Source organism: Mytilus trossulus, chromosome 8 (assembly GCF_036588685.1).
Source record: "Mytilus trossulus isolate FHL-02 chromosome 8, PNRI_Mtr1.1.1.hap1, whole genome shotgun sequence".
Lineage (NCBI taxonomy): Eukaryota > Metazoa > Mollusca > Bivalvia > Mytilida > Mytilidae > Mytilus > Mytilus trossulus.
The window spans coordinates 42,083,141-42,101,890 of record NC_086380.1 but is presented as its reverse complement, the minus strand read 5'-3'; the positions used below and the strand labels follow the sequence as shown (position 1 = coordinate 42,101,890).

At 36.1% G+C, this 18,750-nt stretch overlaps 23 non-coding genes across 23 annotated transcripts; 6 read left to right on the top strand and 17 right to left on the bottom strand.

Moving 5' to 3' along the window:
- Positions 1 to 2,575: 2,575 nt before the first annotated feature.
- On the bottom strand, positions 2,576 to 2,647 carry Trnap-cgg (transfer RNA proline (anticodon CGG)). Its single transcript has one exon. It is a non-coding gene; the product is annotated as a tRNA-Pro (tRNA).
- A 366-nt stretch (positions 2,648 to 3,013) lies between these two features.
- Positions 3,014 to 3,086, top strand: Trnav-aac (transfer RNA valine (anticodon AAC)). The gene has a single exon. It is a non-coding gene; the product is annotated as a tRNA-Val (tRNA).
- A 335-nt stretch (positions 3,087 to 3,421) lies between these two features.
- On the bottom strand, positions 3,422 to 3,493 carry Trnag-ucc (transfer RNA glycine (anticodon UCC)). The gene has a single exon. It is a non-coding gene; the product is annotated as a tRNA-Gly (tRNA).
- Positions 3,494 to 3,747: 254 nt separating this feature from the next.
- On the bottom strand, positions 3,748 to 3,819 carry Trnag-ucc (transfer RNA glycine (anticodon UCC)). The gene has a single exon. It is a non-coding gene; the product is annotated as a tRNA-Gly (tRNA).
- Positions 3,820 to 4,598: 779 nt separating this feature from the next.
- Trnap-cgg (transfer RNA proline (anticodon CGG)) lies at positions 4,599 to 4,670 on the bottom strand. The gene has a single exon. It is a non-coding gene; the product is annotated as a tRNA-Pro (tRNA).
- A 366-nt stretch (positions 4,671 to 5,036) lies between these two features.
- Positions 5,037 to 5,109, top strand: Trnav-aac (transfer RNA valine (anticodon AAC)). The gene has a single exon. It is a non-coding gene; the product is annotated as a tRNA-Val (tRNA).
- Positions 5,110 to 5,444: 335 nt separating this feature from the next.
- Trnag-ucc (transfer RNA glycine (anticodon UCC)) lies at positions 5,445 to 5,516 on the bottom strand. Its single transcript has one exon. It is a non-coding gene; the product is annotated as a tRNA-Gly (tRNA).
- Positions 5,517 to 5,770: 254 nt separating this feature from the next.
- Trnag-ucc (transfer RNA glycine (anticodon UCC)) lies at positions 5,771 to 5,842 on the bottom strand. Its single transcript has one exon. It is a non-coding gene; the product is annotated as a tRNA-Gly (tRNA).
- A 1,380-nt stretch (positions 5,843 to 7,222) lies between these two features.
- On the bottom strand, positions 7,223 to 7,294 carry Trnap-cgg (transfer RNA proline (anticodon CGG)). The gene has a single exon. It is a non-coding gene; the product is annotated as a tRNA-Pro (tRNA).
- Positions 7,295 to 7,660: 366 nt separating this feature from the next.
- Positions 7,661 to 7,733, top strand: Trnav-aac (transfer RNA valine (anticodon AAC)). Its single transcript has one exon. It is a non-coding gene; the product is annotated as a tRNA-Val (tRNA).
- A 335-nt stretch (positions 7,734 to 8,068) lies between these two features.
- Positions 8,069 to 8,140, bottom strand: Trnag-ucc (transfer RNA glycine (anticodon UCC)). Its single transcript has one exon. It is a non-coding gene; the product is annotated as a tRNA-Gly (tRNA).
- Positions 8,141 to 8,394: 254 nt separating this feature from the next.
- Positions 8,395 to 8,466, bottom strand: Trnag-ucc (transfer RNA glycine (anticodon UCC)). The gene has a single exon. It is a non-coding gene; the product is annotated as a tRNA-Gly (tRNA).
- A 1,380-nt stretch (positions 8,467 to 9,846) lies between these two features.
- Positions 9,847 to 9,918, bottom strand: Trnap-cgg (transfer RNA proline (anticodon CGG)). The gene has a single exon. It is a non-coding gene; the product is annotated as a tRNA-Pro (tRNA).
- Positions 9,919 to 10,284: 366 nt separating this feature from the next.
- Trnav-aac (transfer RNA valine (anticodon AAC)) lies at positions 10,285 to 10,357 on the top strand. The gene has a single exon. It is a non-coding gene; the product is annotated as a tRNA-Val (tRNA).
- A 335-nt stretch (positions 10,358 to 10,692) lies between these two features.
- On the bottom strand, positions 10,693 to 10,764 carry Trnag-ucc (transfer RNA glycine (anticodon UCC)). Its single transcript has one exon. It is a non-coding gene; the product is annotated as a tRNA-Gly (tRNA).
- A 3,467-nt stretch (positions 10,765 to 14,231) lies between these two features.
- Positions 14,232 to 14,303, bottom strand: Trnap-cgg (transfer RNA proline (anticodon CGG)). Its single transcript has one exon. It is a non-coding gene; the product is annotated as a tRNA-Pro (tRNA).
- A 366-nt stretch (positions 14,304 to 14,669) lies between these two features.
- On the top strand, positions 14,670 to 14,742 carry Trnav-aac (transfer RNA valine (anticodon AAC)). Its single transcript has one exon. It is a non-coding gene; the product is annotated as a tRNA-Val (tRNA).
- A 335-nt stretch (positions 14,743 to 15,077) lies between these two features.
- Positions 15,078 to 15,149, bottom strand: Trnag-ucc (transfer RNA glycine (anticodon UCC)). The gene has a single exon. It is a non-coding gene; the product is annotated as a tRNA-Gly (tRNA).
- Positions 15,150 to 15,403: 254 nt separating this feature from the next.
- Trnag-ucc (transfer RNA glycine (anticodon UCC)) lies at positions 15,404 to 15,475 on the bottom strand. The gene has a single exon. It is a non-coding gene; the product is annotated as a tRNA-Gly (tRNA).
- A 1,380-nt stretch (positions 15,476 to 16,855) lies between these two features.
- Positions 16,856 to 16,927, bottom strand: Trnap-cgg (transfer RNA proline (anticodon CGG)). The gene has a single exon. It is a non-coding gene; the product is annotated as a tRNA-Pro (tRNA).
- A 366-nt stretch (positions 16,928 to 17,293) lies between these two features.
- Positions 17,294 to 17,366, top strand: Trnav-aac (transfer RNA valine (anticodon AAC)). Its single transcript has one exon. It is a non-coding gene; the product is annotated as a tRNA-Val (tRNA).
- Positions 17,367 to 17,701: 335 nt separating this feature from the next.
- Trnag-ucc (transfer RNA glycine (anticodon UCC)) lies at positions 17,702 to 17,773 on the bottom strand. The gene has a single exon. It is a non-coding gene; the product is annotated as a tRNA-Gly (tRNA).
- Positions 17,774 to 18,027: 254 nt separating this feature from the next.
- On the bottom strand, positions 18,028 to 18,099 carry Trnag-ucc (transfer RNA glycine (anticodon UCC)). Its single transcript has one exon. It is a non-coding gene; the product is annotated as a tRNA-Gly (tRNA).
- Positions 18,100 to 18,750: the final 651 nt, after the last annotated feature.

Below are 18,750 nucleotides of genomic sequence, written 5' to 3'. Positions count from 1 at the left end.
TATTCCACAAAAAATAAAAGTTTAAGTATTTTAATTCTCATTATGTCTCAATTTTGATTAGAAGACTAGGCTCAAGATGGTAAAAATAACTGATTTCAAATAAAATAGCATCATTTCTAATAAAAAGAAGACTTATTTTGGTTATTTTTAACAATGCGAATAAAATATTAGTATGATTTCTATGACACTCTTTTAATTATATGAAATAAAACCTATTCTAATCTATAAAAAGTACAAAAATGCAATGGTGGTCAATAATTTTTAGTAAAATGAAGAAATATTTGCATTTTAGGCAACGCGTACAAAAATTAAATATTTTTTTCCTTAAAGTAGGCATATTTAATAAAAAGAAAATCAATTTTGGATATTCTAAACAATGCGAATAAATTTTGTATGATTTCTCTGACATTCTTTAAACTTTATAAACAAACCATTAATTTTAAACTATATACAGTGAAAAAAATCAAAGTGTGGTCAATAATTTCCATTCAAATGAAGAAATGATTGCATTCTTGTTCAACAAAATTAAAGTAAACAGATTCTTCTTCTTCAAATATTCAAATTTTATACAAAATTTGTCAATAAAAGGAATATATAGCAACAGATTGAAATTGAAGTTACAATATTTTCAAATATGAGAAGAAAAATTTTCCTTTTACGCAACACGTACATAAATTTAATATCTTTTTCCCTAAAGTAAACATAATTTATGAAGAACAACCAATCCTGATGAACAAAAAGTACTAAAATCATATTGCGTTTGATAATTTTTATCAAAATATTAAATAAGTGCATTCTTATTCCATAAAATAATAGTTTAAGTATTTTAATTCTTTTTATATCTCAATTCTAATGAGAATATTTATCTCGAGTTGTTGGAAATAACTGATTTCAAATGAAACAGTGTCATTTTTTAAATAAATAGATTTGTTTTGGTAGTTTTAAGAAATGCGGATGAAATTTAAATATGATTTATCTGACATTCTTTTAATTTTATGAAAATGTTTACAATATTTAATACAAAACTATTAATCAACAGAAACAATTTAACGCTTTAATTAAGCATCTAATATAACTGTTATACTATTTTTACTTTTTCATTGCAACCAAATTAACGTGTAAATTATGGTGTCTTCGTCGAGGTCCGCGTTCATGGATCGAAAACACTGTCGAGTTCGGTTTACATAAGAATTTGAAATATATACGTATCCGTCCGATCCGTGCATAAATTTGATTTACTTGATCGATCGATGACCGTTGTCACGGTAACTCCCATATAGGTTATTTGACTTATCTGACGGATCCTATGGGTCACCGATCACCGATCAGTCATCGATCAGTCAAACATCCGTCACCGATCATTCACCGATCAGTCAAGTTCACGTCAAACAGTAACGCCTAAGGTTGCAAGTACTGTAGCTGATGTCAATTATTCCGTAATTGATACGGTATAGAAATAATCCAAAGTTTAAACTTTAAGAGGTCTTGCAAGTTTAATTCTTTGTCTCACCCTTGTGCAATAATTTAATATCGTACACTAGTTAACTTGTAGGTTATGCTAATTTATAGTGGAAATACGAATCAATTACCGAGGGGCGTAATTAATCTTCGAACATATGTTACTTTCTCTAAACCACTATTTGAAGAAACTGTTTTCTGGTTGGAAGAATTGGAGATATAGTCTGCTGAACTGAACAAGATAGGCTGAAAAATAAAAGATAATTTGCTTTCGTGAATGTTTGGGTTCTACACTGTATACGAAACAAAGACCGGTGAATATATGTTTACATGATGACGACACGAACAGAATATAATTGCCCGAGGCGTAATATAAACTTATAAGAAAATGTATGAAATTCATGATTAAAGAAAACATGCACTTCATAAGATGACGATAAAGGTGACGCAGATCCAACTTTTGGATGGCGGAATTGAAAGGATGAAATTTAGCAATTCAAAAAGAATAGGAAAAATATCCAGTAACAGATGGATAAAAAAACGAAAGAAACAAGAGAAAAATAACCTTTGTAGAACCGTGCGGGCCATTGTGCAATCGGTGTAGTCTGTCTGGGAGGAAACAGAAATCTGACTTACCGGCGACCGGAATGTTAACATCGAGTCGCAGTCAGGAATCCCTGGACGAAGAATGAGACGAAATCACCCCAGTAACGACAACGTGTCATAATTAAAGCAGGATAGAGACGGCCGAAGCACGTTACGTCTTTTTTCAATTTTTCAATACGAAATCCACCGAAGCCAAAAAGATCAACACGATCAAGACCCTTAAAATACTAGTGAGCGCTCTATGGTAGGACATAATACCAGTTGGATGAATATACTGGGCATAGTGTGAGACTCCCTTTTAAGTTGTATCACGAGTAATGTCTATAGCCCATTCAGCAGGCTAACAATGATGAGGACGGGAAGACCAGATTGGTAACGATATTACGCTTTGAATAGGCTGCCTATATTTTTGTGCGTCCATAATTCTCCAAATTTTGGCCTAACATTTTTGGTAGTCCAGTTTCGCGATTTGATATTTAATGAGCGGATCCTTTTGCAATGCCAAAAATTAGGGCTCGTCCGGGAGTCGAACCCGGGACCTCTCGCACCCGAAGCGAGAATCATACCACTAGACCAACGAGCCTGACACTGCTAATTGCAATTAAATAGATTATAAATAATTTCATGTCACATATCAAGACAGTGAACAAGTATTCCAATCTCTAGAATATTTTATGTTCATTGACAAATTGTAGCTTTCGATTGCAAATTACGTTCCGTTTCTATGAGAAAGAAATAACTAAAAACTTAAAGTTTACACTCCGTGTGGGATCGATTTGACATTTCGAATACAAATAAAAAGACGACATATGTTAAAATAGCGTTTTGTCTGCCGGCCGAAGTTTAGTTATCCATCAATTGGGTCAACTGTTGATATGCCTGAGCTGCAATGCTGTTCCGTTGATTTCCGTCATGGTTTTAAGCTAAAATTCACTCTTAGATCCCCAAGGTTTCCGTGGTGTAGTGGTTATCACATCCGCTTAACACGCGGAAGGTCCTGAGTTCAATCCTCAGCGGAAACATCTATTTTTGCTGTCTTTAAGAATGGCCAATTTGAAATGGCATCAACGTTCTTACAGTTTAATTTCTGTTTTACTTGTTTCAAAATTTCTATATACAATTAGTGTCAAAAGTTGTTCAGCACTGCTGGTTCAAATGGTTCAGCTGTATCAACATGGATTGGTAAAGACCTGAAATAAATGCTTGTATGCCGAATAGTCCGAAATTTTAAACCACTGGGGTGCCTCCGTTAAAAAGTTGTGGAATCTCTGAGAGAACATGAATCGAAATGGTCAGAGTATATATCTTTTTTTTCAAATGACGTAGACAATAAATTTCATACGATATAAAAAATTCGTGCGTCGGCCGGGAGTCGAACCCGGATCGACTGCTTGGAAGGCAACCATGCTAACCGTTACACCACCGACGCCATAAATACACTTGTTTAAATTTTCTTAGATATATATCGCCTTCGAATTCATTACCCATCAATTTATAAAGCTTCCTATATTTGAAGTTTTATATCAAATTGCATCTTAACCTATTGGAGTTAAGTAAGACAAAAAGATATGATTTTTTTCCCCCTCTCTCGTAAATAAAGAAACACTGCATTTTCGAAAGTTCGGCAACTAGTGTAATAAACATTATAGTACTTGATTCCATCTAATCCTAGCAAAAATAACGTGCGTCGGCCGGGAGTCGAACCCGGATCGACTGCTTGGAAGGCAACCATGCTAACCGTTACACCACCGACACGACACGAACAGAATATAATTGCCCGAGGCGTAATATAAACTTATAAGAAAATGTATGAAATTCATGATTAAAGAAAACATGCACTTCATAAGATGACGATAAAGGTGACGCAGATCCAACTTTTGGATGGCGGAATTGAAAGGATGAAATTTAGCAATTCAAAAAGAATAGGAAAAATATCCAGTAACAGATGGATAAAAAAACGAAAGAAAGAAGAGAAAAATAACCTTTGTAGAACCGTGCGGGCCATTGTGCAATCGGTGTAGTCTGTCTGGGAGGAAACAGAAATCTGACTTACCGGCGACCGGAATGTTAACATCGAGTCGCAGTCAGGAATCCCTGGACGAAGAATGAGACGAAATCACCCCAGTAACGACAACGTGTCATAATTAAAGCAGGATAGAGACGGCCGAAGCACGTTACGTCTTTTTTCAATTTTTCAATACGAAATCCACCGAAGCCAAAAAGATCAACACGATCAAGACCCTTAAAATACTAGTGAGCGCTCTATGGTAGGACATAATACCAGTTGGATGAATATACTGGGCATAGTGTGAGACTCCCTTTTAAGTTGTATCACGAGTAATGTCTATAGCCCATTCAGCAGGCTAACAATGATGAGGACGGGAAGACCAGATTGGTAACGATATTACGCTTTGAATAGGCTGCCTATATTTTTGTGCGTCCATAATTCTCCAAATTTTGGCCTAACATTTTTGGTAGTCCAGTTTCGCGATTTGATATTTAATGAGCGGATCCTTTTGCAATGCCAAAAATTAGGGCTCGTCCGGGAGTCGAACCCGGGACCTCTCGCACCCGAAGCGAGAATCATACCACTAGACCAACGAGCCTGACACTGCTAATTGCAATTAAATAGATTATAAATAATTTCATGTCACATATCAAGACAGTGAACAAGTATTCCAATCTCTAGAATATTTTATGTTCATTGACAAATTGTAGCTTTCGATTGCAAATTACGTTCCGTTTCTATGAGAAAGAAATAACTAAAAACTTAAAGTTTACACTCCGTGTGGGATCGATTTGACATTTCGAATACAAATAAAAAGACGACATATGTTAAAATAGCGTTTTGTCTGCCGGCCGAAGTTTAGTTATCCATCAATTGGGTCAACTGTTGATATGCCTGAGCTGCAATGCTGTTCCGTTGATTTCCGTCATGGTTTTAAGCTAAAATTCACTCTTAGATCCCCAAGGTTTCCGTGGTGTAGTGGTTATCACATCCGCTTAACACGCGGAAGGTCCTGAGTTCAATCCTCAGCGGAAACATCTATTTTTGCTGTCTTTAAGAATGGCCAATTTGAAATGGCATCAACGTTCTTACAGTTTAATTTCTGTTTTACTTGTTTCAAAATTTCTATATACAATTAGTGTCAAAAGTTGTTCAGCACTGCTGGTTCAAATGGTTCAGCTGTATCAACATGGATTGGTAAAGACCTGAAATAAATGCTTGTATGCCGAATAGTCCGAAATTTTAAACCACTGGGGTGCCTCCGTTAAAAAGTTGTGGAATCTCTGAGAGAACATGAATCGAAATGGTCAGAGTATATATCTTTTTTTTCAAATGACGTAGACAATAAATTTCATACGATATAAAAAATTCGTGCGTCGGCCGGGAGTCGAACCCGGATCGACTGCTTGGAAGGCAACCATGCTAACCGTTACACCACCGACGCCATAAATCCACTTGTTTAAATTTTCTTAGATATATATCGCCTTCGAATTCATTACCCATCAATTTATAAAGCTTCCTATATTTGAAGTTTTATATCAAATTGCATCTTAACCTATTGGAGTTAAGTAAGACAAAAAGATATGATTTTTTTCCCCCTCTCTCGTAAATAAAGAAACACTGCATTTTCGAAAGTTCGGCAACTAGTGTAATAAACATTATAGTACTTGATTCCATCTAATCCTAGCAAAAATAACGTGCGTCGGCCGGGAGTCGAACCCGGATCGACTGCTTGGAAGGCAACCATGCTAACCGTTACACCACCGACGCCATGTTACTGATGTGAACGAAATTCTTTCTTATAGCACAGACGAATACAGTCAGTTTATTGAATAACGTGGCAATGCATATATGCAGGCCAGATTAAAAAGAATTACAACTTTAATGATATCGATATATATCTTATAATGTCTAATTCTTATAAATTTTCCCATGCCATGCTGACAAACTATTTACTTCTTTAAATTACTGCCAGATAGTGTGTGCATGATTAGCTGATGTCAATTATTCCGTAATTGATACGGTATAGAAATAATCCAAAGTTTAAACTTTAAGAGGTCTTGCAAGTTTAATTCTTTGTCTCACCCTTGTGCAATAATTTAATATCGTACACTAGTTAACTTGTAGGTTATGCTAATTTATAGTGGAAATACGAATCAATTACCGAGGGGCGTAATTAATCTTCGAACATATGTTACTTTCTCTAAACCACTATTTGAAGAAACTGTTTTCTGGTTGGAAGAATTGGAGATATAGTCTGCTGAACTGAACAAGATAGGCTGAAAAATAAAAGATAATTTGCTTTCGTGAATGTTTGGGTTCTACACTGTATACGAAACAAAGACCGGTGAATATATGTTTACATGATGACGACACGAACAGAATATAATTGCCCGAGGCGTAATATAAACTTATAAGAAAATGTATGAAATTCATGATTAAAGAAAACATGCACTTCATAAGATGACGATAAAGGTGACGCAGATCCAACTTTTGGATGGCGGAATTGAAAGGATGAAATTTAGCAATTCAAAAAGAATAGGAAAAATATCCAGTAACAGATGGATAAAAAAACGAAAGAAAGAAGAGAAAAATAACCTTTGTAGAACCGTGCGGGCCATTGTGCAATCGGTGTAGTCTGTCTGGGAGGAAACAGAAATCTGACTTACCGGCGACCGGAATGTTAACATCGAGTCGCAGTCAGGAATCCCTGGACGAAGAATGAGACGAAATCACCCCAGTAACGACAACGTGTCATAATTAAAGCAGGATAGAGACGGCCGAAGCACGTTACGTCTTTTTTCAATTTTTCAATACGAAATCCACCGAAGCCAAAAAGATCAACACGATCAAGACCCTTAAAATACTAGTGAGCGCTCTATGGTAGGACATAATACCAGTTGGATGAATATACTGGGCATAGTGTGAGACTCCCTTTTAAGTTGTATCACGAGTAATGTCTATAGCCCATTCAGCAGGCTAACAATGATGAGGACGGGAAGACCAGATTGGTAACGATATTACGCTTTGAATAGGCTGCCTATATTTTTGTGCGTCCATAATTCTCCAAATTTTGGCCTAACATTTTTGGTAGTCCAGTTTCGCGATTTGATATTTAATGAGCGGATCCTTTTGCAATGCCAAAAATTAGGGCTCGTCCGGGAGTCGAACCCGGGACCTCTCGCACCCGAAGCGAGAATCATACCACTAGACCAACGAGCCTGACACTGCTAATTGCAATTAAATAGATTATAAATAATTTCATGTCACATATCAAGACAGTGAACAAGTATTCCAATCTCTAGAATATTTTATGTTCATTGACAAATTGTAGCTTTCGATTGCAAATTACGTTCCGTTTCTATGAGAAAGAAATAACTAAAAACTTAAAGTTTACACTCCGTGTGGGATCGATTTGACATTTCGAATACAAATAAAAAGACGACATATGTTAAAATAGCGTTTTGTCTGCCGGCCGAAGTTTAGTTATCCATCAATTGGGTCAACTGTTGATATGCCTGAGCTGCAATGCTGTTCCGTTGATTTCCGTCATGGTTTTAAGCTAAAATTCACTCTTAGATCCCCAAGGTTTCCGTGGTGTAGTGGTTATCACATCCGCTTAACACGCGGAAGGTCCTGAGTTCAATCCTCAGCGGAAACATCTATTTTTGCTGTCTTTAAGAATGGCCAATTTGAAATGGCATCAACGTTCTTACAGTTTAATTTCTGTTTTACTTGTTTCAAAATTTCTATATACAATTAGTGTCAAAAGTTGTTCAGCACTGCTGGTTCAAATGGTTCAGCTGTATCAACATGGATTGGTAAAGACCTGAAATAAATGCTTGTATGCCGAATAGTCCGAAATTTTAAACCACTGGGGTGCCTCCGTTAAAAAGTTGTGGAATCTCTGAGAGAACATGAATCGAAATGGTCAGAGTATATATCTTTTTTTTCAAATGACGTAGACAATAAATTTCATACGATATAAAAAATTCGTGCGTCGGCCGGGAGTCGAACCCGGATCGACTGCTTGGAAGGCAACCATGCTAACCGTTACACCACCGACGCCATAAATACACTTGTTTAAATTTTCTTAGATATATATCGCCTTCGAATTCATTACCCATCAATTTATAAAGCTTCCTATATTTGAAGTTTTATATCAAATTGCATCTTAACCTATTGGAGTTAAGTAAGACAAAAAGATATGATTTTTTTCCCCCTCTCTCGTAAATAAAGAAACACTGCATTTTCGAAAGTTCGGCAACTAGTGTAATAAACATTATAGTACTTGATTCCATCTAATCCTAGCAAAAATAACGTGCGTCGGCCGGGAGTCGAACCCGGATCGACTGCTTGGAAGGCAACCATGCTAACCGTTACACCACCGACGCCATGTTACTGATGTGAACGAAATTCTGTCTTATAGCACAGACGAATACAGTCAGTTTATTGAATAACGTGGCAATGCATATATGCAGGCCAGATTAAAAAGAATTACAACTTTAATGATATCGATATATATCTTATAATGTCTAATTCTTATAAATTTTCCCATGCCATGCTGACAAAATATTTACTTCTTTAAATTACTGCCAGATAGTGTGTGCATGATTAGCTGATGTCAATTATTCCGTAATTGATACGGTATAGAAATAATCCAAAGTTTAAACTTTAAGAGGTCTTGCAAGTTTAATTCTTTGTCTCACCCTTGTGCAATAATTTAATATCGTACACTAGTTAACTTGTAGGTTATGCTAATTTATAGTGGAAATACGAATCAATTACCGAGGGGCGTAATTAATCTTCGAACATATGTTACTTTCTCTAAACCACTATTTGAAGAAACTGTTTTCTGGTTGGAAGAATTGGAGATATAGTCTGCTGAACTGAACAAGATAGGCTGAAAAATAAAAGATAATTTGCTTTCGTGAATGTTTGGGTTCTACACTGTATACGAAACAAAGACCAGTGAATATATGTTTACATGATGACGACACGAACAGAATATAATTGCCCGAGGCGTAATATAAACTTATAAGAAAATGTATGAAATTCATGATTAAAGAAAACATGCACTTCATAAGATGACGATAAAGGTGACGCAGATCCAACTTTTGGATGGCGGAATTGAAAGGATGAAATTTAGCAATTCAAAAAGAATAGGAAAAATATCCAGTAACAGATGGATAAAAAAACGAAAGAAAGAAGAGAAAAATAACCTTTGTAGAACCGTGCGGGCCATTGTGCAATCGGTGTAGTCTGTCTGGGAGGAAACAGAAATCTGACTTACCGGCGACCGGAATGTTAACATCGAGTCGCAGTCAGGAATCCCTGGACGAAGAATGAGACGAAATCACCCCAGTAACGACAACGTGTCATAATTAAAGCAGGATAGAGACGGCCGAAGCACGTTACGTCTTTTTTCAATTTTTCAATACGAAATCCACCGAAGCCAAAAAGATCAACACGATCAAGACCCTTAAAATACTAGTGAGCGCTCTATGGTAGGACATAATACCAGTTGGATGAATATACTGGGCATAGTGTGAGACTCCCTTTTAAGTTGTATCACGAGTAATGTCTATAGCCCATTCAGCAGGCTAACAATGATGAGGACGGGAAGACCAGATTGGTAACGATATTACGCTTTGAATAGGCTGCCTATATTTTTGTGCGTCCATAATTCTCCAAATTTTGGCCTAACATTTTTGGTAGTCCAGTTTCGCGATTTGATATTTAATGAGCGGATCCTTTTGCAATGCCAAAAATTAGGGCTCGTCCGGGAGTCGAACCCGGGACCTCTCGCACCCGAAGCGAGAATCATACCACTAGACCAACGAGCCTGACACTGCTAATTGCAATTAAATAGATTATAAATAATTTCATGTCACATATCAAGACAGTGAACAAGTATTCCAATCTCTAGAATATTTTATGTTCATTGACAAATTGTAGCTTTCGATTGCAAATTACGTTCCGTTTCTATGAGAAAGAAATAACTAAAAACTTAAAGTTTACACTCCGTGTGGGATCGATTTGACATTTCGAATACAAATAAAAAGACGACATATGTTAAAATAGCGTTTTGTCTGCCGGCCGAAGTTTAGTTATCCATCAATTGGGTCAACTGTTGATATGCCTGAGCTGCAATGCTGTTCCGTTGATTTCCGTCATGGTTTTAAGCTAAAATTCACTCTTAGATCCCCAAGGTTTCCGTGGTGTAGTGGTTATCACATCCGCTTAACACGCGGAAGGTCCTGAGTTCAATCCTCAGCGGAAACATCTATTTTTGCTGTCTTTAAGAATGGCCAATTTGAAATGGCATCAACGTTCTTACAGTTTAATTTCTGTTTTACTTGTTTCAAAATTTCTATATACAATTAGTGTCAAAAGTTGTTCAGCACTGCTGGTTCAAATGGTTCAGCTGTATCAACATGGATTGGTAAAGACCTGAAATAAATGCTTGTATGCCGAATAGTCCGAAATTTTAAACCACTGGGGTGCCTCCGTTAAAAAGTTGTGGAATCTCTGAGAGAACATGAATCGAAATGGTCAGAGTATATATCTTTTTTTTCAAATGACGTAGACAATAAATTTCATACGATATAAAAAATTCGTGCGTCGGCCGGGAGTCGAACCCGGATCGACTGCTTGGAAGGCAACCATGCTAACCGTTACACCACCGACGCCATAAATACACTTGTTTAAATTTTCTTAGATATATATCGCCTTCGAATTCATTACCCATCAATTTATAAAGCTTCCTATATTTGAAGTTTTATATCAAATTGCATCTTAACCTATTGGAGTTAAGTAAGACAAAAAGATATGATTTTTTTCCCCCTCTCTCGTAAATAAAGAAACACTGCATTTTCGAAAGTTCGGCAACTAGTGTAATAAACATTATAGTACTTGATTCCATCTAATCCTAGCAAAAATAACGTGCGTCGGCCGGGAGTCGAACCCGGATCGACTGCTTGGAAGGCAACCATGCTTTTTTTTTTTATCTTTATTATATTCACAATTCATATATACAACATATCACAGTTTCAATTACACAAATATAAAAACATTTTCATTATTTATTGTCCTTTCTCTGAAAATGAATCATATTTGCAAAATTATCTATATTGCGTGAAATATTTTTCACGAACATAATTATCTGATTAATATCAACTTTCGTATACTCATCTATCATTTTCTATGGAAGAACATCATATCCCTATATTTATATTCAATCTCATTCTAATCTACCATTCAGCTCATACATTCAAATTATAAAAGCCTACACCGAATACAATGAAAAATTAAAGAGTTTTAGTGTTTGTACAGTACTGTATCATTGTCCTACATTTGACGAAAATTGATACAATCGAAATAAAAGATCGCAAAGGGCTGGTCTCCATTCCACCATGCAAATTAATTCAAAAGTATTAAATATTAAGTCAATTATCAGCAATAATAAGACAAGCAAACAAAATCACAATCCAATTATCATAATTCAGCAAAAACATTTTTTCCCATTTTCTCACAGAAACATACACACTCTCATTACAAAAACAAATTATAAAATACTTAAACAAATTTTACAGTTTTTTATTTCCACAAGCCACGTTTTCAATCTCCAGTATTCCTTGACGGACTGCATCAGTCATCAGTTGTGTTTGTCTAACATCTTTAAAATCCTCGGTTACAACTTTGTTCAATAACCGGTATTCTCGTTCCCCGCGATTGACAGTTTCAACACTTTTATGGCCCATATGATATAATATCAGAAGTCCTCTATGCGTTTTTCCAATCAATATGTCCATACCACTTCGGTTTTGTTTTAAAACAATTTTATATATAAATCTACTAGCTTGTACAGTTTTATTACGTTCTTTTAATTTATCACATGTTGACGGAGTAGATACACTATCACTATTAATCGTTTGACTAATTGTACACATTGATTCATCTACGGTGCATTTATTCTTTTCAATTCTCCCAACAGATACACTATGTTTATTTTTATTTACATTGTTTACACTTTCACTTGTTAAACAGGTTGGTGACATAGACAATTCATTACCTGTATCGATAGACAGTTCTATATTTGGATTCTCTTTAATATTAATGTTACCTGTAGTAGCGGAGGCCACATACGGGTCATCTTCACAATCCATTATATCTAAGGTATTTGTCGATACCTTTTCACTCGTTATTTGAACTATTTCAGATGGACGATCTGAACAAATCAAATTTGTATTATTCTCAATATTCCCAATATTTACATTGTCATTGTTATATTCTTTCATCCGTTTCTTATTACGATTGACGGTAGAATTTGATTTTCTTTTACTCTTAGTACTATCTTCATTTGTGAAAACTATAGATACACGGGCTCTGTCATTCTCTCCGTGAACAGTAAATGTGATATTACGAAATTGTTCGCATGCATTTTCTATAGTACTCATCAGTAGAGCTGGAAGTCTCTCCATTATAAATATAATTAAAAACAGTTATACAATTCACCCTCGGGTAGCCTCTTTCAATCCAACAATATTTACAACATTTCAAACAGTTAATAAAGACGGGTTTTTCAATATCAATGAAAAGAACTTACTTCTAAAACAAGTTCGAATGTTAATAATCCATATTTTAGCTTGGTATTCCGAGCAATAACTTATGATAGAGTAAAATTTTCACAGTACTCAAAAACAACGTCCTGTCATATAAAGGTCCACTCGACTTTTTTTTCAGAAGGCAACCATGCTAACCGTTACACCACCGACGCCATGTTACTGATGTGAACGAAATTCTTTCTTATAGCACAGACGAATACAGTCAGTTTATTGAATAACGTGGCAATGCATATATGCAGGCCAGATTAAAAAGAATTACAACTTTAATGATATCGATATATATCTTATAATGTCTAATTCTTATAAATTTTCCCATGCCATGCTGACAAAATATTTACTTCTTTAAATTACTGCCAGATAGTGTGTGCATGATTAGCTGATGTCAATTATTCCGTAATTGATACGGTATAGAAATAATCCAAAGTTTAAACTTTAAGAGGTCTTGCAAGTTTAATTCTTTGTCTCACCCTTGTGCAATAATTTAATATCGTACACTAGTTAACTTGTAGGTTATGCTAATTTATAGTGGAAATACGAATCAATTACCGAGGGGCGTAATTAATCTTCGAACATATGTTACTTTCTCTAAACCACTATTTGAAGAAACTGTTTTCTGGTTGGAAGAATTGGAGATATAGTCTGCTGAACTGAACAAGATAGGCTGAAAAATAAAAGATAATTTGCTTTCGTGAATGTTTGGGTTCTACACTGTATACGAAACAAAGACCGGTGAATATATGTTTACATGATGACGACACGAACAGAATATAATTGCCCGAGGCGTAATATAAACTTATAAGAAAATGTATGAAATTCATGATTAAAGAAAACATGCACTTCATAAGATGACGATAAAGGTGACGCAGATCCAACTTTTGGATGGCGGAATTGAAAGGATGAAATTTAGCAATTCAAAAAGAATAGGAAAAATATCCAGTAACAGATGGATAAAAAAACGAAAGAAAGAAGAGAAAAATAACCTTTGTAGAACCGTGCGGGCCATTGTGCAATCGGTGTAGTCTGTCTGGGAGGAAACAGAAATCTGACTTACCGGCGACCGGAATGTTAACATCGAGTCGCAGTCAGGAATCCCTGGACGAAGAATGAGACGAAATCACCCCAGTAACGACAACGTGTCATAATTAAAGCAGGATAGAGACGGCCGAAGCACGTTACGTCTTTTTTCAATTTTTCAATACGAAATCCACCGAAGCCAAAAAGATCAACACGATCAAGACCCTTAAAATACTAGTGAGCGCTCTATGGTAGGACATAATACCAGTTGGATGAATATACTGGGCATAGTGTGAGACTCCCTTTTAAGTTGTATCACGAGTAATGTCTATAGCCCATTCAGCAGGCTGACAATGATGAGGACGGGAAGACCAGATTGGTAACGATATTACGCTTTGAATAGGCTGCCTATATTTTTGTGCGTCCATAATTCTCCAAATTTTGGCCTAACATTTTTGGTAGTCCAGTTTCGCGATTTGATATTTAATGAGCGGATCCTTTTGCAATGCCAAAAATTAGGGCTCGTCCGGGAGTCGAACCCGGGACCTCTCGCACCCGAAGCGAGAATCATACCACTAGACCAACGAGCCTGACACTGCTAATTGCAATTAAATAGATTATAAATAATTTCATGTCACATATCAAGACAGTGAACAAGTATTCCAATCTCTAGAATATTTTATGTTCATTGACAAATTGTAGCTTTCGATTGCAAATTACGTTCCGTTTCTATGAGAAAGAAATAACTAAAAACTTAAAGTTTACACTCCGTGTGGGATCGATTTGACATTTCGAATACAAATAAAAAGACGACATATGTTAAAATAGCGTTTTGTCTGCCGGCCGAAGTTTAGTTATCCATCAATTGGGTCAACTGTTGATATGCCTGAGCTGCAATGCTGTTCCGTTGATTTCCGTCATGGTTTTAAGCTAAAATTCACTCTTAGATCCCCAAGGTTTCCGTGGTGTAGTGGTTATCACATCCGCTTAACACGCGGAAGGTCCTGAGTTCAATCCTCAGCGGAAACATCTATTTTTGCTGTCTTTAAGAATGGCCAATTTGAAATGGCATCAACGTTCTTACAGTTTAATTTCTGTTTTACTTGTTTCAAAATTTCTATATACAATTAGTGTCAAAAGTTGTTCAGCACTGCTGGTTCAAATGGTTCAGCTGTATCAACATGGATTGGTAAAGACCTGAAATAAATGCTTGTATGCCGAATAGTCCGAAATTTTAAACCACTGGGGTGCCTCCGTTAAAAAGTTGTGGAATCTCTGAGAGAACATGAATCGAAATGGTCAGAGTATATATCTTTTTTTTCAAATGACGTAGACAATAAATTTCATACGATATAAAAAATTCGTGCGTCGGCCGGGAGTCGAACCCGGATCGACTGCTTGGAAGGCAACCATGCTAACCGTTACACCACCGACGCCATAAATACACTTGTTTAAATTTTCTTAGATATATATCGCCTTCGAATTCATTACCCATCAATTTATAAAGCTTCCTATATTTGAAGTTTTATATCAAATTGCATCTTAACCTATTGGAGTTAAGTAAGACAAAAAGATATGATTTTTTTCCCCCTCTCTCGTAAATAAAGAAACACTGCATTTTCGAAAGTTCGGCAACTAGTGTAATAAACATTATAGTACTTGATTCCATCTAATCCTAGCAAAAATAACGTGCGTCGGCCGGGAGTCGAACCCGGATCGACTGCTTGGAAGGCAACCATGCTAACCGTTACACCACCGACGCCATGTTACTGATGTGAACGAAATTCTTTCTTATAGCACAGACGAATACAGTCAGTTTATTGAATAACGTGGCAATGCATATATGCAGGCCAGATTAAAAAGAATTACAACTTTAATGATATCGATATATATCTTATAATGTCTAATTCTTATAAATTTTCCCATGCCATGCTGACAAACTATTTACTTCTTTAAATTACTGCCAGATAGTGTGTGCATGATTAGCTGATGTCAATTATTCCGTAATTGATACGGTATAGAAATAATCCAAAGTTTAAACTTTAAGAGGTCTTGCAAGTTTAATTCTTTGTCTCACCCTTGTGCAATAATTTAATATCGTACACTAGTTAACTTGTAGGTTATGCTAATTTATAGTGGAAATACGAATCAATTACCGAGGGGCGTAATTAATCTTCGAACATATGTTACTTTCTCTAAACCACTATTTGAAGAAACTGTTTTCTGGTTGGAAGAATTGGAGATATAGTCTGCTGAACTGAACAAGATAGGCTGAAAAATAAAAGATAATTTGCTTTCGTGAATGTTTGGGTTCTACACTGTATACGAAACAAAGACCGGTGAATATATGTTTACATGATGACGACACGAACAGAATATAATTGCCCGAGGCGTAATATAAACTTATAAGAAAATGTATGAAATTCATGATTAAAGAAAACATGCACTTCATAAGATGACGATAAAGGTGACGCAGATCCAACTTTTGGATGGCGGAATTGAAAGGATGAAATTTAGCAATTCAAAAAGAATAGGAAAAATATCCAGTAACAGATGGATAAAAAAACGAAAGAAAGAAGAGAAAAATAACCTTTGTAGAACCGTGCGGGCCATTGTGCAATCGGTGTAGTCTGTCTGGGAGGAAACAGAAATCTGACTTACCGGCGACCGGAATGTTAACATCGAGTCGCAGTCAGGAATCCCTGGACGAAGAATGAGACGAAATCACCCCAGTAACGACAACGTGTCATAATTAAAGCAGGATAGAGACGGCCGAAGCACGTTACGTCTTTTTTCAATTTTTCAATACGAAATCCACCGAAGCCAAAAAGATCAACACGATCAAGACCCTTAAAATACTAGTGAGCGCTCTATGGTAGGACATAATACCAGTTGGATGAATATACTGGGCATAGTGTGAGACTCCCTTTTAAGTTGTATCACGAGTAATGTCTATAGCCCATTCAGCAGGCTAACAATGATGAGGACGGGAAGACCAGATTGGTAACGATATTACGCTTTGAATAGGCTGCCTATATTTTTGTGCGTCCATAATTCTCCAAATTTTGGCCTAACATTTTTGGTAGTCCAGTTTCGCGATTTGATATTTAATGAGCGGATCCTTTTGCAATGCCAAAAATTAGGGCTCGTCCGGGAGTCGAACCCGGGACCTCTCGCACCCGAAGCGAGAATCATACCACTAGACCAACGAGCCTGACACTGCTAATTGCAATTAAATAGATTATAAATAATTTCATGTCACATATCAAGACAGTGAACAAGTATTCCAATCTCTAGAATATTTTATGTTCATTGACAAATTGTAGCTTTCGATTGCAAATTACGTTCCGTTTCTATGAGAAAGAAATAACTAAAAACTTAAAGTTTACACTCCGTGTGGGATCGATTTGACATTTCGAATACAAATAAAAAGACGACATATGTTAAAATAGCGTTTTGTCTGCCGGCCGAAGTTTAGTTATCCATCAATTGGGTCAACTGTTGATATGCCTGAGCTGCAATGCTGTTCCGTTGATTTCCGTCATGGTTTTAAGCTAAAATTCACTCTTAGATCCCCAAGGTTTCCGTGGTGTAGTGGTTATCACATCCGCTTAACACGCGGAAGGTCCTGAGTTCAATCCTCAGCGGAAACATCTATTTTTGCTGTCTTTAAGAATGGCCAATTTGAAATGGCATCAACGTTCTTACAGTTTAATTTCTGTTTTACTTGTTTCAAAATTTCTATATACAATTAGTGTCAAAAGTTGTTCAGCACTGCTGGTTCAAATGGTTCAGCTGTATCAACATGGATTGGTAAAGACCTGAAATAAATGCTTGTATGCCGAATAGTCCGAAATTTTAAACCACTGGGGTGCCTCCGTTAAAAAGTTGTGGAATCTCTGAGAGAACATGAATCGAAATGGTCAGAGTATATATCTTTTTTTTCAAATGACGTAGACAATAAATTTCATACGATATAAAAAATTCGTGCGTCGGCCGGGAGTCGAACCCGGATCGACTGCTTGGAAGGCAACCATGCTAACCGTTACACCACCGACGCCATAAATACACTTGTTTAAATTTTCTTAGATATATATCGCCTTCGAATTCATTACCCATCAATTTATAAAGCTTCCTATATTTGAAGTTTTATATCAAATTGCATCTTAACCTATTGGAGTTAAGTAAGACAAAAAGATATGATTTTTTTCCCCCTCTCTCGTAAATAAAGAAACACTGCCTTTTCGAAAGTTCGGCAACTAGTGTAATAAACATTATAGTACTTGATTCCATCTAATCCTAGCAAAAATAACGTGCGTCGGCCGGGAGTCGAACCCGGATCGACTGCTTGGAAGGCAACCATGCTAACCGTTACACCACCGACGCCATGTTACTGATGTGAACGAAATTCTTTCTTATAGCACAGACGAATACAGTCAGTTTATTGAATAACGTGGCAATGCATATATGCAGGCCAGATTAAAAAGAATTACAACTTTAATGATATCGATATATATCTTATAATGTCTAATTCTTATAAATTTTCCCATGCCATGCTGACAAACTATTTACTTCTTTAAATTACTGCCAGATAGTGTGTGCATGATTAGCTGATGTCAATTATTCCGTAATTGATACGGTATAGAAATAATCCAAAGTTTAAACTTTAAGAGGTCTTGCAAGTTTAATTCTTTGTCTCACCCTTGTGCAATAATTTAATATCGTACACTAGTTAACTTGTAGGTTATGCTAATTTATAGTGGAAATACGAATCAATTACCGAGGGGCGTAATTAATCTTCGAACATATGTTACTTTCTCTAAACCACTATTTGAAGAAACTGTTTTCTGGTTGGAAGAATTGGAGATATAGTCTGCTGAACTGAACAAGATAGGCTGAAAAATAAAAGATAATTTGCTTTCGTGAATGTTTGGGTTCTACACTGTATACGAAACAAAGACCGGTGAATATATGTTTACATGATGACGACACGAACAGAATATAATTGCCCGAGGCGTAATATAAACTTATAAGAAA